This window comes from Vicugna pacos, chromosome 15 (genome assembly GCF_048564905.1).
Source record: "Vicugna pacos chromosome 15, VicPac4, whole genome shotgun sequence".
NCBI classification, from domain to species: Eukaryota; Metazoa; Chordata; class Mammalia; order Artiodactyla; family Camelidae; genus Vicugna; species Vicugna pacos.
In genome coordinates, this window is record NC_133001.1 from 29473477 (window position 1) to 29492276 (window position 18800).

Consider the following 18800-nt stretch of genomic DNA (forward strand, 5'->3'; position numbering starts at 1 on the left):
CGCTGCTCGCGGTTTGCTGGCCGGCCCGTCAATCATCGCCCTCCCTCCCACTCCGGCGGCCCCAGTACCTCCATACCTAGTTTTCTCCGCCCACAATGCCCCGCCTCTGGGTTCCTAATTTCCCATTGGACGTCAGTGACCACCTTCAATTGGCAAGGTCAACTATCCATCAAACACCGCCCACTGAGTGAGACCCAACCCTTCATTACCATTTACTTCATTCAGGCCCGCCTCTGCTCTACCTCCTGGCCCGAACTCTCAGTCATTGGCTTTCTCTACATGTCTGTCACCGAACCAATTTCCAAGTCCGTCACACCGGCTTTTTTTAAATGAACGCGCAAAAGGCGGGGAAGTATTCGAAAAGCGATTGGCTAGTGTTCGAAAATGGGCAAACCCAGAGAGTCTGTAGGGTTGTTTCCCGTTGTGTGAGGGCTGTGCCCCTTTATTTTTGACCTCTAAGTCTTGCGTAAAACAAACGCCATAAAGGAGGCAACGGGCCGTCCAATTATAGGTGTGGAAGCCTAGTCCCACCCCGAATTGCAGGGGGTCGTCTGCTGATTGGCTAACAAAGTCCTACCAGGCCCTCATTGGAGGCTATAAACGCCACTCAGGCGTAGAGACGGGAAGGGATGGCACCAGCGAGGACAAGAAGTGATCTAGGGAGAGGCGGTTGTTTTGCTTTAGACTGCGGGTGGGGCGCACGCGGGAGAGGGAAACTGGGAAGGCAGGGCTCTGGGGGAAGTGTTGCGGGGAGGGGAAAGGCCCGGATGTTCCCTAACAATGAAATCATCGCCAGCCAATCAGAGCAGCTGAACTGGGATACCTGCCTGACCTGTCCTCAGAAGGAAACAGAACGAGTTAGTGAGCGGGAAATTAGGGTGTCAGGAAAGGCCAAAAAGTGACGAGAAAATGGGACAGGTGATCCCTTCAGGAGTATTCCGTGCTGTTAGGGGTTATTTTTATTCCTTTATGCCTGACATTCAGCCTTTGACATTTCCGTGTTTTGTTTCTTAGTCAACATTGATTTTAGAAACTCTCGGCCTGGACTCTGACATTTATTCGTTCTCTCCAGTTATTGAGTGCGTGTTATTTGCCAGGCACTGTGTGTAGAGCTGAGATACAAAAATTAATTAAGTAATCCCAGTATGAGATGATGGGTGCTATAACTGAAACGTGGAAAGGACGGTGGTGACATAAAGGATACTTCCTGTGGGTAAGTTTATGAGGAAGGCTTCACAAAGATACAGGATGGGTCTAGAATGAATGATTCAATAGGCAGAAGAGGGACATGGACATAATTCCTCCAGCAATTAAATTAGACTAAAACATCATGCCAGGTTAGTCCACCCGCTCCCCTCCCCACCAACCCACCAAAAGAAATAAAACTAAAGTGTAATGAAAGCATCCTAATACCTTAAGATAAATTTTTTTTAATGAAAAAGATTTAAATCTTATTCATACTTTTGCGTAAATTGGTTTGGGCAGAAAATTACACTAAGACCTGAGTGCTATTCAGTTCAGGAGCTGTTGATGTTTTGGGGAGAAGGGCAAATTTAAGAATAGGGCGATTGTCTTGGCCATGGTGTGGATGGCAGAAATAAAGACTCGATTGCAATTCATATTTCTTAATCTACTCAAGTTTGTGTAAGGGTAGTGTTTCTTTCAGCATAGTGGCTAAACCACCAACATCAGAATCACCTGAGGTGCAGATTCCTCTTTCCATTCACATCTATAATATTAGGGACTCTGGGGACAAGGGTAAATTTTTAAACAGCTCTCCCAGGTGATTTTTATGCATACCAATGATTGAGATCCTCTAGTATAGGTTATAGAGACACCATAAGCTAAAATTCAGCTTCCCTACTTCTGCATGTTGGAAAGAAAAACAATGAGAAAAGGAGGCCCATTTAGATTTTACCTTTCCCTTGTCCCCTTTATCATCAGTATGGCATCATACAATTCTCAGGAATTATTTCTTAAATGACTCAAAGAATCCATTTCCTTGAATCATACTTCTTTGCCTGACACACCTTTTATAAGGTTAAGAGAATCTGGGATCACAGATCCCAAAATGGGAATCATGCTAAAGATCATGAAAGTGGGGACATCCAGGGACTCTTGTCCAGAGAATCCAAGCAACCTCAAAGGGCATCAGAATTTCCTTGGTCTGCTTGATTTCCTTCTCATGTTCCCTTGGTTGACCTCAAATCTAATACAAACCACAATCATTTTGAGCTGATGATTTTCCAGCATTCATTCTTTCAATCACTAAAAATTAGGTGAATATTGTTCTAGGTGCTGAGAATACAACAGGGATCAAAAAGATATTTAGGTTAACTGTTGTTATTTATTCAATTAAAGCACTAAACTAATAAAGAAGGCCCAACAAGATTCACAAAATTCGTGTGTACCATCATAAACATACCACGTGTCGTAACATTGAGTACCATCATAGTGGGCTCTGCTACTAACCAGCTGTGTGGCTTCAGCTAATTACTAAGCTCTCTGAACCTTGGTTTGTTTTTCTGTAAGATAGGAATCATAACATCTTCTTCCAGAGTCAGATGAGGAATTTTAGACACTCTTAGTAATGCAAAGCACTCCCCAATATATAATTTAAAATGGAAACAATACTAAATGTAATGTAGAAATGGTTCTGATTTTTCTAATGTTGACTATGGTACTCTGAAGTTCTTTTTTAAATAAGACATCAGATATCAATTTTCTCCAAACAATTTTGGGTGCCCCAGTTTTGCTGGTGCACTAAACCCATATTTGGTAATCCAGTGTTGCCTACTTCACGTGATTGTTTCAAAGATTAAATGGGATATGTTATATAATAGCATGAAATACATTGCCTGTCACAGCTCAATCGGAAGTTTCACCATATAGCAGAAATTTCACTTATTCATTCAGCATATTTGTGTACCTGTTATATGCAGATGACTATTCTCTGACAAGGAGCTTCAGTGTCAAACTTCAAGTAGTCTGATTTGAACAGATTGATCCACTCCCTTCTTAACCACTGGAAATGTTCCACTAATAAACCTGTTTTCTTCACTTAAAAAAAATTCAGCACTCTACAAATATTTATTAAGCATTCGCTATGAATCAGGTACTATAGTAGGTGACAGGCACTGCTGTCTATGGAATTAATGAACTGGGATATTATGCTATATAATAAGAAATATATACTTGTTCTTCATCCCTGGTTCCTGGCACAGAGCTTCCAAAAGGGGTGAGAGGAGACTTTTTTGTGATTCATAATAAGCCCCTCTGAACCACACCTGAATTTATGCTAATGAAGTAACTGTTGGAGAATGGGTGCTGATTGCCAGAGGAATCAACCGTGTAATGAGAGGTGAAGAACTTTCAGCCCAACCTCTGGGGAAGGAAGAGAGCGCACCTGTAGTTAATGATTTAATCAACCATGCCTATGCAATGAGCCCCCATAAAAATCCTCAGTGGCAGGGTTCGGAGAACTCCTCGGTTGGTGAACGCATCGAGGTGCTGGGAGGGTGACGAGCCCTGAGAAGGCATGAAAGTTTCACATCCTCTCCCAACTAGCTTGCCCTGTGCATCTCTTCCATTTGGCTGTTCCTGAGTCGTATCCGTTATCATGAAGCGTCTTCCTGAGTTCTGTGAGTGGTTCTAGAAAATTATCAAACCCCAGGAGGGAAGCCCTAATTTATAGCTGGTTGGTCAGAAGTACAGGCCACACCCTGGCATGGGTGACTGGTCTCTGAAGTGGCAGGGTGGTGGGGTGGTGGGGGCAGTGTTCTTGTGGGATTAAACCTTTGAACCTGTAGGGGCTGTGCTAACTCTGGGTAGTTAGTGTCAGAATTGTTTAACGTGAGGAAAACCACCCACATGTTTGGTGTCAGAAGCATTGTGAGTAGAGCAAGAAAAAGTTTTCCCTTTCATTGACCATTACTACTTTCTTAGAAATGTTCAACTCTGACTTTCATGAACACACAATATAGTTTCTCTTAAAGGTGCTTCTCAGAGAAGGACAGTTCCAGAGAAGGACGCTTTAGAACTGAGGCTCTATCATCCTAATGTATCTGGGGATCGAGCAAGAACTGGGCCACACATGCTAAAAATTATCTTTAAAATCCATAGAATTTTGCCCTCTGCTCCATACTTAATACTTACTGTAATACTAAAATATAAGACAGTGTCTCCTTCCTCACTAATATTTTTTTGTTATAGAAAGTAGTGACATTTCACCAAAAAATACTATTTATGTGAATATATAACATGAATTAATATTTTAAAATTTCACAATTTTAATTTCTAGTACAAAAAATATCTATAGATATAACCCACACAGACAAAAGCTCTTTGGGTACTCAGTCATTCATAGGAGTGCAAAGAGACCCTGAGACCAAACTGTCTGAAATCCTCTAAATCAGGGGAGAGTATAGTTCAGTGGTTGAGTGCATGCCTAGCAGGCATGAAGGTCCTGGGTTCAACCTCCAGTACCTCTACCATAAGTAATAAAGAAATAGATAAACCTAACTACCTCCTCCTCTAAAGAGTTTTTTTTAATTAAAAAAAATTTTTTTAATTAAAAAAAGAAAACTGCTCTAAATTATACTCCACCTAAGGCTAGCTCCAAGAGTAAGCTAGCTTTAGTCAGTTTAATAAACTGGGGAAGAGGAGGATGGGAGAAAAAAGGATGGCCCAGAAGGTAGAATGCCTGCCTCCCTTATCTCCACTCTCTTTTCTTCCCCTTTACTTATTTTTAAGCCTTTTCAGATTTCCTCTCCCTGCTGAATCCCTGTAGCACTTTGCTGCTCTAGTCCTAGAGAACTTATCCTGTTCTATTTCCTATTTCAATTATTTCGGTAACTTATTGTTCCAACATGCTACCCTCTCTGAAGGACATGTATGTGAGCACGTGTATGCACCCACAAGCACACCTGTGCGTGCACACACACACACCCAATGAGAAGTTCTTAACTTGGGGTCCACAGAGTCCAGGGGAATTGAATTTACAAGCTTATGAACTTAGAGGAGAAAAAAACTACACATTTATTTATATTAACCTCTAGTTGAAATTTAGCATTTATTTCTTATGAATGTGGACAACAAACCATAGAAGCACTAACAGTACCTGTGACTTTATCACCAATAGAGATTACTGATATTTTTATATCACATTGAGTTGGGACAGATTTGTCAAAATACCATTTACAATCAACACTATTTTGAAACTACAGGAATTATTAAACTCACCGCTTGATCTTGTTATTGAAAGCATTGATAAAGAAGCACATATATTACTGTATTGCAAATTTGCTTTTTTTAATAGTTTGATGACTTTCAGTATAATTGATTTCCTTTAAAATCTTATGAACTTTATTTTATGTATTTTAAAACCTTATTCCTTGATTATTATTGATTGATCTGAGATTATTCACAGGATCCATCAAAGGTGTCCTTTGCCAAAAAAAAGTACGGGGAGTAATAACCCCTGCTGTGACCATGACAATAACCTCCAGTTCAGCAAGGATGTTATTTCCTTTCCTGTACAATGTACTCAATAGATGCTCAATAATTACTTACTGAATTGAATTTGGGGGATCTCAAGTAGTTCACTGGATGTTTTCCTTTTCCTCAATGTCACTCTGCCAACACTGGGCCGGCCCCCACTTCCTCCTAAGAGAGGAAGTTGATCAGGCTATCACCATCTTGCATGCAATCCCCACAGCCTTGGAGGGCAAAGCAGGCTGCCTCAGAGCCAGATGCACCTTTGTGTTTTGAGATGATTGAGATTACGGTTACAACACAGTGGGTGGCATCAGAAACGTTTTTCACTTGGAGCCCAACGATACAAATTCTGCAAAACTACAAGATGTTTAAACACGCTGGGCTGTGGAAGACTCTAGTATCAGCCATGTTAGTAAGCAGTTGAGCATTTATGCCCGAATTCATTGACATTATTCATTCACTTTGGTATGTTTTGTTTTGTTTTTACAACAAATGATACATCTCTGCCAACTCTTTGTCTTTTGCTTCTGGGGAGCATTACCATTTGCTTATGCAATATGGTAGTTTGCTCATGCATTCAACTTTTCCTTTATTTTTCTTCCACATCTGCAAGAACTCCTTTCCTGTTTACCTTGTCTGAAAGCTCTTTATCTCTTGCTACTAAAGTTAGGCATGAGCTCTGATCTTGAGAATCTAAGCAGACTTTCAGGATGGAACAGACATCAAGGAGATGAGCACATGAATAAAGCCACAGGTTCATCATTTTATCAATAAACATGCAGGAATATAGTTGTAAGGACACTCTCAAATGAAAAAATCCATGGTGAAAGGGAAATTGGACTCAAATGTTATTAGTTTAAAGAGTTTCATAAGGCCCACATTTAATGTCCTTTAGATAAAGTCCTTATGTTTCTGGCAAATAGAAGAGACCTCAGCCAGTTAGACAACTGGTCTAGAGGTAGGTATCTTATCAAGACCTGGTCACAGAAAGATTGGAGATCAGGGTTGAGAATTTCAGGCTCTAAGGCCACGCAGAAATGGTGACAAGAGAGGAAGCCAGAGAATCCCAGCAGAACAGCCAGAGCAGGTCAGCAGCAGAAATGGTTGGAAACTGAACCAGTGAGAGGTCAAATTAGGGCCTCTCCTCTTATACTCTCCCTGCCTGGAACCAGCACTTGTCTCAGAGTATAAGAGAGGGGTCAAGGGGAGGGTATAGCTCAGTGGTAGAGCACATGCTTAGCATGCGCAAGGTCCTGGGATCACTCCCCAGTACCTCTGTTAAGAAGTAAATAAACCATCTCTCCCTCATGTGTTGGAGCCCCTTGTGGAGGGGCCCAGATTAGCCTCTACATGGGGGGCCTATTTTACTAGCTGCTGCTAGTTACTGTCTACCATATTCGTCCAGCCCATCATCTCCTCACTCCTAAAAAACCTAACAGCTACTGGCAATGACAGTTACCAGCCCCCTATATTAGTAGCTAGCATCTCTAATGGTGGTCAAAAGTAATCAAAGGAATCTAAGAGCTCACAGTTCAGGCATGCAAAAATGAGTTGGTCAGCCACCGAGGTTCTGGTCTCAGACACGTCTCTGCACCACTGTAAACCTGAACTTTCTTTGAACTTTACCAGACACATATTCAGAATAGCACCGCCAGCTGCAATCTCATGGATCTCAAAGCACTCCCTTGTAACTCTGCAACCATTTAGGACCCCAACCAATCCTTACTTAACAAGCCCCTTTACTTCTTGCCAGCTCCAATTATAATTCTTGATAAATAACTCCTGTAACCAATGGTTTTCACCTTTATAAACCTCCCCTCTTTGCAGTTGGGGGAACACAGTTCAAGTGCTTTTTGAATCTATGTTTCCTGGGCTGCAGTCCTAACAAACCCCAAATAAACACCTTTTATTTCAATTAGGTCTCCATTTCTGAAATTTTGGTTAACATAGCTATTTTCAATATTTAAAAAACCTAAAGGAAATCATGAATTTACTTGTAATACGGTTACATTGGCCACCTTTCTTACTTTCAGTCTAGAATTATACCAACTCAGTGAAGAAATACCAGTTATCTCCTTGTGATCTGAAGTTTAGAATGACAGTCTTATATCTTTGATTTATAAAACATAAACTTGCCCTCACTTCTATGTCTTTGCTCATTTTGATTCGTTCAACTGTAATCTTTCAATTCCTCCTATTCAAATGCACCCCATTTTTGAAGGATAGGCTTCAGATCCCACTAGTGCAGTCCTCAGAGATTTCCCACTACCCTTAAACTCTTCAGCACTTGTTGATTATTTTATTACCCTAATTTCTTAACAAGTGCTTATCCTAATCCCAAATGCTGGATTCTTTTCTTCTCCATCACTTTTGAATCAGCGTTGCAAGAATGGAATGTTCTGAAGTGGGTAGATACTCCAAACATGAATGAAACTCACTTTGAAATGAAACTGATTTGAATTTGTAGGACAGTGATTGAAGTTCATCTACTTAATTTACATAATTTGCAGTGTCCTTAAAAAAAACTGAGGTTAAGTAGAAGTTTACAGACTAGATTTTTCTCTCCAACCTTTTTACTATGAACATATTAATACATGGAGAGAAATTAAAAGAAAATTACAATGAACATCTCTATATCCTCCATCTAGATCCAACAATTTTAATTATTTTACCATATTTATTTCATCACTCTCCAATGATCTATCTATATATATTTTACACTGTTGTTGAATCATTTAAAAATAAGTTGCAGGTATCATAACATTTAACCCTTAAATACATCAATATGCATCCCTAAGAAAAGGAAGCTTTTCCTTCATTATTATAATACCATTATCACACCCAACAAAGTTAATAATTAATTCAATAATGTCATTCAAGATCCAGTTCTTATTCAATTTTCCTCCAATTGTTCCAAGAATATCTCTAATACATTTTTTTTCCTAACCAGAATCCAATAAAGTTTTATGCATTGCATTTGGTTGTTCTATCTTGCAGAGGAGGAAAAAGGTTCCCATGTTTGGGACAGCGTGTCCTCAACCCCGTCAAACTCTTTACATGCTTTTAATCTAAAACAGTCCCCCCACCTTTCTTTATATCAACTTTTTAAAGAGATAGGCAGTTATAGAAATAGTTTTAATAATGTTAAATAATTCCATAAAAAAGACATTTTTCAGTTTCACCTATTTACAAAAAAAAAGAAACTCCTTTTCTGTGATTCTAAGATTTTGAAATTTAACCTGATCATTGATTGATATGTATCCGAATAGAACAGCCATTGAAAGAAGACGAGAAAACTGCAAATTTACAAAATAATAATTGGGTTCCAGAAATCACTAGCTAGGACTCCTTGAGGAAGTTATTTAGCTGCTATGAGGTTCATTTTCTGCTACATAAGAGGGAGATCATATCTATTTTGCAAAGTAAGGATTACTACGAGATAATTATGTGGATGCCTAGCATAGCATAGAAGCTTAAGAAATGCTGGTTCCTTTCCCCCAAGTCCCTACTTTTTGTCTAAGAATGGGGTTATTTTCAGATTGGTAAACTTCCCAAGAATGATTCTTCCTTTGAACATTTTGTTGCCAAGTCAGCTGCAAAACATAAAGTCCAACTGAAGTTTTACGCTACACTTCCTATCTTGCTTTGCTTTGGGATTACGTTTTGAAAGTAAAAGCTGTGCATCTTCATTTTGAGCTTATTATATAAAATGATTTCTGAAACGTACTTCTAAAAACAATTTGAGATAAATCATAACAATTCTAAATTAATATTCTAATCCAAATATGTTTCTAGATTTCTTTAGATATTATTTCTGCTAGCATTATCTCTTTAAAATATAACATTTAAAAATAATAGACTACAGATGGGAGGGTATAGCTTAAGTGACAGAGCTTATGCTTAGTTAGCATGCATGAGGTCCTGGGTTCAATTTCCAGTCTCTCCATTAAAAGAGTAATAATAAATAAATAAGCCTAATTACCTCCCCCCTCCAAAAAATAAAAATAAAATAAACATTAAAAAAGTAATAAAATTAAATAAAATAGTAGACTACAATTTCAAATTACTTGCATGAAGGGATGGACACAGTTCTGATAGAACTATTTTTAAAAATTAAAGAGATATATTTTGGACAAGTTTTACCATCTTGCTGGTTCTCCTATTAATAAATCAATAAATCTCTGATATGTGTTGATTCTTACAAAATTTAAAGGGATACACAGTACACAAAATTATAGTTCTCTTAATAAAATTAAAATAAAAGCTAATTAATCATATTTGAAGCGGAAAGATCAAAGATACCAAAAATAGTCTTTTCAGAACAATATTTTAAACAAAGATATAGAAAGGATAGAATGGACTGTGAAAATTCTCTATTTAGAATTCTTTTGTATCCATCACTACACTTTAAGGTTAAATTTGACATGGTAGATAGCTACAGAGGGAAAAAAATAAGCCATCTTTTAAAGCATGGTTTTTATTGTATTACCCCTTTGGAACATGACTGATCATCATCAATAAATTAAATATAATTTTCAAACCATATCACAGTAGTCATCTACTTACACAGGACAACTATTTTGGTGGTTTTGTTAATGGTTCATGCAATCGATGGCAAGTTGAACACAAGTAAAGGTCATGTTCATTAATTACATAGGTCAATTCTGGAATTCTAATAATAATTTCATAATAATAAATCATTAAAGAATATATATATTTGTTTCATTCTCCAGGCTATATCTCTCGTGTGTCTTAGAAGATTATATATAATGACTATAACAATTTTCTTTTATTATAATTTCCTAGTGTTACTTCTATATACTTATTGTACGGTGATTATGTTATAAAGTAAAGCACTTTATGAATTTCAATTGTTACATAAATATGCATGTTTGTTCATATTTAGATGACTGTATTACAGTTTATTTGCTATTAATCGCCATCACACAGGACAACATACAATAACCAACGTGAGATTTTAGACATGCTTGTTAATATTTGTTGCAGAATACTTCATTGAATAGGACAAATAGCTGACTGGCCCCAGGAAACTTAATCTCCTTTTATCAAGCTGAAGTGAGTGAAAGCAGACTGTGCACTGAAAATGCTGTAAGATTATAGAGAAGAACAACTTCAATTAAAGCAGTGTGCTTTTTTAATTTCCCAACATTACAAGAGAACTCTCCACCGACTTGAAGCTAGTAATTAGAAGTAAGAAAACTATTTTTAAGTCAATTTCCTATGAATTAGCCATGTGAACTCCCTTCTCCAGTCCTGGTTGATTTGTTCACTGTGGAACCCTTCCCTTTCTCCTCTCAGCTCTGCTCATTCCTGCCACAAGGATCCTGCTCTCTCTCCTGTATGGTAGTAATGTTTCTATGCCATGCAGTTTAATACTTAATTATATACTGTTTTGTGCTAGTCTCTGATTATTTTAGGTGTGTTCTGTGTTCAACTAGATTGTAGTCCCTGAGGCTAGGACCATGTGTCTTACTTCTTTGCTAATGCTTTTTGTACTAAACATGGTAGGCACGAAGTAATGTCTTGTTGGAAAATCTAAAAATAGCCATTCATTTTGTACAACTGTGGCCAGAGCTCAAAGCAAAAAAATGTCTGTATGGGGTAGAAAGGACATTCATTGGGCACTGATGTTTTCAAATTCATCCAGATTCCTCTGGTTACAGCGAAATGAATCTACGCAAGCTGATTGAGTAGTTAGGTACCTTTAATAAACAGACAAGATGACTTCATGGAACCCCACTGCACACTGGTGATTAAGACTGCATGAGACTGAACCTGGGAATTGGAAGGTCAGAAACCAGTGTCTTTTTCTAAAAGCTAGCATGATCTTTTTTCCATTTCTCCAGCCACTGTGTATATGTAGGCCAGTTTCCCTTGCCTGAATGTCTTAGCATGTTTACTCCAACATCAACCTTCCATGGTTTTACAAGTCCACAACTCACCAGTAACTGACCCAGTTTTCACATCCCATTTCCAAACCTCAGACAGAAAAACTACAATTGGCCTGTAATGTTTCAGGTATTAACCCCTAACCCAATCAGCTGTCATCCGGATAGCAAGGGTCATGTGGTTTGATATCTATTCTCAGTAGGGTTGTGGGAACAACTCTCAAAGAAGAGGAAAGGGAGAAGGCAGGCACTTTAATTAATGCAACTACTACAGTTAAAATCTATAGGAAATTGCAACAAAAGTTTTATGGGTGTCTTCCAGCTCATAACCCCCCTTTTCTGAAAATATTACCCCTTGTCCACTGGGTTAGTCCCCCAGCAGATACATTTGTACTAAATGAGCCTGTAACTGACCAAACCAGGGTGATCATTCTTCACAAGCCAGTTAAAAATGGTTTTCTCTTGGGAAATTTGCTTTGAGGCCAAGAAATTGCCCATCAAGCTAGGCTGGTCTTTTGAGAGAACAGGTTGTCAACTCAGAACTGTTTTAGGACCATCTTTCCCCATTCTGCACAGGAAAGGAAAGAGAACCAAACTGTTGCAAGTGAAGAACGATCTTAAAGAGGCATGGTGAGACACGAGAGCAAGTTCTGCTACGTTCTTCAAGGCCAAACCGTTTCTGATTCCAGAAGCCCAGCTATGTTACTGCCCTTGAGTTCTTTGAGACATTTCCACATTCTTTTTTGCTTAAATTAGCTTGAGCTGGTTTCTGTTATTTGCAACCAAAATAGTTGAGACACCCAAATTAAAAGTAGGAGTCTTTCCTACATTGTCCATTGAGGCAAGTTCATCATGGTAAGATGCCAACACTTTGTTGCTTCTAAATTTATCTTGTAGACTCACATATCTTTGTGGCTATAAGGTGCATCTGTTCATGACTCACAAGGATTAAATAGTATGGAAGTCCTCCATTCCCTGATTCTCAGTTGGGTGTTACATGATTTCTTAAAAGAGAACAATTTTTGAAGGAAAATTAGCCTTGAAATTTTTTGTCATTTAATATATATCTGCTACCATAACTGATTCTTGTTATGGTTTTCAAAGCCATATCCTCTCATTTGACATTCACAACAATCCACTGAAGAAGGATTAATTACACCATCCCATTTCATAAATGAAGAAGCTGAGGCTCACAGAGATCAAGGGATTTGTTCAGTGTCATTAATCTAGGAAGGAAACAACACAGACTCAAATTCAGTGCTCACTATCTATTTCTGACCCACAGTTGATCTTTGTCTTCGTATAGCATCTTATCTCCCCCTTTAAAAAACTCCCTTTTCTACTGAAGTGTAAAATGGGTACAGAAAAGTGCACAAATCATAAGTGTACAGTTCAATGAATTATCACAAAGTGAATACACCATGTTATCACCAATAGGGCATGAAATTGGATATGCCATTTCTGCCCTCTCCAATCATTATTTCCTCATTTTCAAAAAGGAAATCACTCTCCAGACCTTCCATATATTTGCCTGTTTTCAAACTTCATAAAAATGGAATCATATAGTATGAATAATTTTGTGTTCAACTTCTTTTATATAAGAGATTCATCTACTTTATTGTATGTAACAGTAATTCATTCATTTCTATTCTTGCATAGTATTCCATTTTATGAGTATACCACAGTTTATGTATCCATTCTACTATCTATAGATACTTGAATTGTTTTCAGTTTGGGGCTATCATGAAAGATGCTGCTATGAGCATTCATGAGAATATCTTTTGGTATACCATATGCATGCCCTGTGAGTAAATACCCAAGGAATGAAATTGCTGGGTCAAGAGTTCAGATTTAATAGCTTCCGCTAGGCAGTTTTGCAATGTTGAGTGTATTAATTTACACTCCCACCCACACCCCACTGTATAGGAAAAATTTAGCTGCTCCTTATTTTCATCAACTCTTGGTAAAAATTCTTTATGTAGTCTGAGTAATATGCATTAACCTTTGTAATATGCATTGCAGATATCTCCTACCCCTAAGTGGTTTGCATTTTCAGTCTTGAATTTTTGATATCAAAGACATTATAGGATCTTTTGCATTTTGGTTACATTAAAAAATGTAATGATTTCAGTTATTTGGGATAAAATCCAATGAAACAAGATGCTCAAATGGCACTTCTCTCTTCATTTTGGCCAGGTTCCCAAAGGTAAAAATCAATAAAATGGGTGACCAGTACTCCCAAGTCACTCTGGACTTTCTAAGCCTATAAATATCTGCCTTTCATAAATGCACAGATGACCTTGACAGTATAAAGAGATTAAGGTAAGAAAGATGGGAGGGTGAGGATTTCTTTGGAAAGGGCTTTCTCTTCCCCCTACCTTCACATGAGGTCAGGGAGGAGGGTGTTCCCCCTTCCCCTCAAGCCAAATGAGAAGTGCCTCAAGGAGACCTTCCAGAATTTGTTCCCAGGAGTTTCAGGAAGAAGGACTTAGGTCTGATCCTTGCCAAATGTGAAGGCTGGAGGTACAGCTGTAGCTTCACTTGTTTGCAGGGCCACATTGCGTGTCAACTGGACTTTCACTTACAGGAGGCAAAGCGCAGTATGTCCCAGAGGACAAAGTGGAATCCATAAAAAGCACTGGCCTGGGATCACCTGAAAAAGAATTCTGCCTCCTCACTCCCCAGTGAGGAAGGAATTATTAGAAGTGTTACCTGCAACATGGAGCCGCAGTTAGGGTATGCAGGGGCAGAGGGTGTACTTCTGAGAAAAATTTGGAGAGAAAGAGTCATTTTTGGGTAGTCTCCATACCTAGAGGGCACTGACACCAGGTGACACAGTACCAGGCATACAAAATTGTTTTCCTTTCCCCCAATCTTCTTTTTTCCCTGACACCTGGTGGAGAGGTCAGAAACAGCCCTTAGAAGTAGGGGAAGTATTTCCACAGGAGAGAAGCAGCTGACACGGCCACTTCCCCAACCTCAGGCTCTGAGCTGAAGAAGCAAAGAAGATTTACCTTAAACAAGTTTGGAATTTTGAAATTGTCCTCAACGAGACTGAAGTTAAGTGATCAATAGCTTGAACTGGACTCTTCTACAAATTCTATCCTCAGCTGTTTCTATTCTGAAACTGAATAAATCTATTGAGTTTTCAATTTAGTTTTTTTTTAATTTTCATTCAATGTATATAAACTAAAAAAAAGTTCACCCATTTTGTCCATCCCCTACCCTTCACCTCTCACAACCACCAATCTGTTCTCTGTATCTATGAGCTTGTTTTGCTTTTAGATTCCACACATAGGAGAGATTATGTAGTACTTGTCTTTCCCTGTCTGACTTATTTCACTTAGCATAAAGCCCTCGAGGTCCGTCCATGTTGTTGAAAAATGGCAATTTCATTCTTTTTTATGGTTGAATAATATTCTATTGCATATGTATACCACAATTTCTTTATACATTCATCCATCAGTGGACACTTAGTTTGTTTCCATATTTTGGCTATTGTAAATAATGCTACAATGAACATGGAGGTGTATATATCTTTTTAAATTAGTGTTTTCATTTTCTTCAGATAAATACTCAGAAGTGGAATTGTTGGCTCATATGATAGTTCTATTTTTAATTTTTTGAGGAACTTTTATACTATTTCCTATAGTGATTGCACCAATTTACATTCCCATCAACAGTGCACAAGGAAGAGGGTATAGCTTAGTGGTAGAGTGCATGTCTAGCATGTACTAGGTCTTCGGTTCACTCCCCAGTACCTCCAGTAAGAAAATAAGTAAACCTAATTACCTCCCCCTCAAAAAAATTTAAAAAAACAGTGCACAAGGCTTCCCTTTTCTCCACATTCTTGCCAACACTTGTTATTTCTTGTCTTTTTGATAATAGCCATTCTAACAGGTGTGATATCTCATTGTGGTTTTTATTTGCATTTCTCTCATGATTAATGATGCTGAGCATTTTTTCATGTACTGTTAGACGTTTGTATGTCTATTTTGGAAAAATGTCTATTTACATGTTCTGCCCATTTTAAAATCAGATTGTTTGTTTTTGCTATTGATTTGTATGAGCTCTTTGTATTTTTTGGATGTTAGCCTTCTATCATATATATGGTTTACAATTAGTTTCTCCCATTCAGAAGGTTGCCTTTTAATTTTGTTGAAGGTTTCATTTGCTGTGCAAAAGCTTTTTAGATTGACGTAGTCCCAACTTTTTAATTCTACCTTTGGTTGCTTTTGCTTTTGGTGTCAGATTTAAAAAATCATTGCCAAGACCCACGTCAAGGAACTTACTACCTATGTTTTCTTCTGCGAGTTTTATGGCTTTAGGTTCTTACTTTCAAATTCTTAATCTATTTTGATTTAATTCTTGTGTATAGTGTAAGATAGTGGTCCAGTTTCATTCTTCTGTGTTTGGTGTCCAGCTTTCCCAACACGGTTTATTGAAGACACTGCCTTTCCCCATTGTATATTCTTGCTGATTTGTCATAAATAAATTGACCACATATGTGTGGGTTTAATTCTGGGCTCTCTATTCTGTTCCACTGATCTATGTGCCTGTTTTTAATGCCAATGCCATACTGTTTTAATTACTATAGCTTTGTAATATAGTTTGAAATCAGAGATCATGATGCTTCCAGCTTTGTCCCTCTTTCTAAAGGTTGCTTTGGCTATTCAGTGTCTTGTGGTTCTATACAAAGTTTAGGATTTTTTTGTTCTATGTTTGTCTCCCACAGAGGGCCACTTCTCCAAGGTTGAGAAACATAACTAACCTACTTAAAAATACAAGTAGAAGTCTAGACAATACGAGGCAGCAGAGGAATATCTTCCAGACCAAGGTATAAGATAAAATCCCAGAAGAAATAAGTGATGAAGAGCTAGGCAGTCTATCTGAGAAAGAATTTAGAGTAATGATGGAAAAGATGTTTAGAGAACTCAGAAGGAGTATAGATGCACAGGGGGAAGTTTTTAGCAAAGAGTTAGAAAATATAAAGAACACCCAAACAGAGTTGAAGAATAAAATTACTGAAATGAATAATCCACTAGAAGGAACCAAGAATAGACTAAATGAGGCAGAAGAATGGATTAGTGAGCTAGAAGACAGATAGTGGAAATCACAACCACAGAACAGAAAAAAGAAAAAAGAATGAAAAGAAATGAGGATAGTCTAAGAGAAGTCTGGGACAACATGAAGTGTACTAATATTTGCTTTATAGGGTCTCTGAAAGAGAAGAGACAGAGAAATGACTTGAGAAAACATTTGAAGAGATAATAGCTGAAACCTTCCCTAACTTGGGAAAGAAAACAGTCACCCAAGTCCAGGAAGTACAGAGAGTTCCACATAGGATTAACCCAAAGTGGAACACACTGAGGCACATAGTAATTAAATTGACAACAATTAAGGCTAAGAAGAAAATATTAAAATCAGCAAGAGAAAAGCAACAACTAACATACAAGGGAACTCCCATAAGGTTATCAGCTGATTTTTCAGCAGAAACTCTACAGGCCAGGAAGGAGTGGCACAATATATTCAAAGTGATGAAAGGGACAAACTTAGAACCAAGAATACTCTATCCAGCAACGCTCTCATTAAGATTTGATGGAGAAATCAAAATCTTCACAGATTAAAAAAAGCTAAAAGAATTCAGCACCACCAAACCAGCTTTACAATAAATGTTAAAGGAACTTCTCTAGTCAACAAACCACAAGAAAGTAGAACAAAAAAAGAAGAAAGAGAAAAAGATCTACAAAAACAAATCAAAACAATTAAGAAAATTTTCATCTCCAGAAATTGTTTGGCTCTTTGTCATATCTGCTTAATCATGTAAAAAAAAATTCTTATTGAGGTACAGTTGATTTACAATGTTGTGTTAGTTTCAGGCGAACCACAAAATAATTCATATATATATTCTTTTTCAGATTATTTTCCATTATGGGTTACTACAAAGTATTGAATATATTTCCCTGTGCTATACAGTAATTCCTAGTTATTTGCCTATTTTATATATAGTAGTGAGTATCTGTTAATACCAAACTACTAATTTATCCCTCCCCGCTTCCCCTTTGGTAACCACAAGACTGTTTTCTATGCCTGTGAGTCTGTGTTTTGTAAATAAGCTCATTTGTATCATTTTTTGGATTCCACAAATAACTGAGATCATATGATATTTGTCATGCTCCTGACTTACTTCACTTAGTATGATAATCTCTAGGTCCATCCATATTAGTGCAAATGGCATTATTTCATTCATTTTTATGACTAAATAATTATATATATTATGTATATGTATGTGTATGTGTATATGTATATGTGTCTGTACACCACATCTTCTTTATCCATGCATCTTTTGACGGACATTTATGTTGCTTCCATACCTTGTAAAAACTATTGTAAATAGTGTTCCTATGAACATTGGAGTGTATGTATATTTTAGAATTAGAGTCTTCATCTTTTCCAGATACATGCCCAGGAGTGGTATTGCTAGATCATACGGTAACTCTATTTTTAGTTTTTAAGGACTCTCCATAGTGTTTTACATAGTGGCTGCACCAATTCACGTTCCCACGAACAGTGAAGGAGGGTTCCCTTTTCTCCACATCCTCTCCAGCATTTGTTATTTGCAGACTTTTTGATGATGGCCATTCTGACCAGCGTGAGGTGACACTTCATTGTAGTGTCGATTTGCATTTCTCTAATAATTAGTGATGTTGAGCATCTTTTCATGTACCTGTTGGCCACCTGTAAGTCTTCTATAGAGAAATGTCTATTTAGGAATTCTACCCATTTTTTGATTGGGTTGTTTGTTATTTTGATATTGAATTGCATGAGCTGTTTGTGTATTTTGGAAATTAAGCCCTTGTTGGTCTCATCATTTGTGACTATTTTACCCATTCCATAGGTTGTCTTTCCATTTTGTTTATAGTTCCCTTTGCTGTGTAAAAGCTTAGAATTTTGATCAGGTCCTATTTGTTTATTTTTGCTTTTATTTCTATTGCCTTGGCAGATTGACCTAAAAGAACATTGGTATGATTTATGTCAGAGAATGTTTTGCCTATATTCTCTTCTAGGAGATTTATGGTGTCATGTCTTATATTTAAGTCTAAAAGCCATTTTGAGTTTATTTTTGTTATGGTATGGCGTGTTCCAACTTCACTGATTTACATGTAGCTGTCCAGCTTTTTCAACACCACTTGCTGAAGAGATTATCTTTTCTTCATTGTATATTCTTACTATCTTTGTTGAAGATTAATTGACTATAGGTGTGTGAGTGTATTTCTGGACTCTCTATTCTGTTCCACTGATCTATGGATGGTCTGTTTTTGTGTCAATACCACATTGTTTTGATTACTGTAGCTTTGTAGTATTGTCTGAAGTCTGGGAGGCTTATGCCTCTAG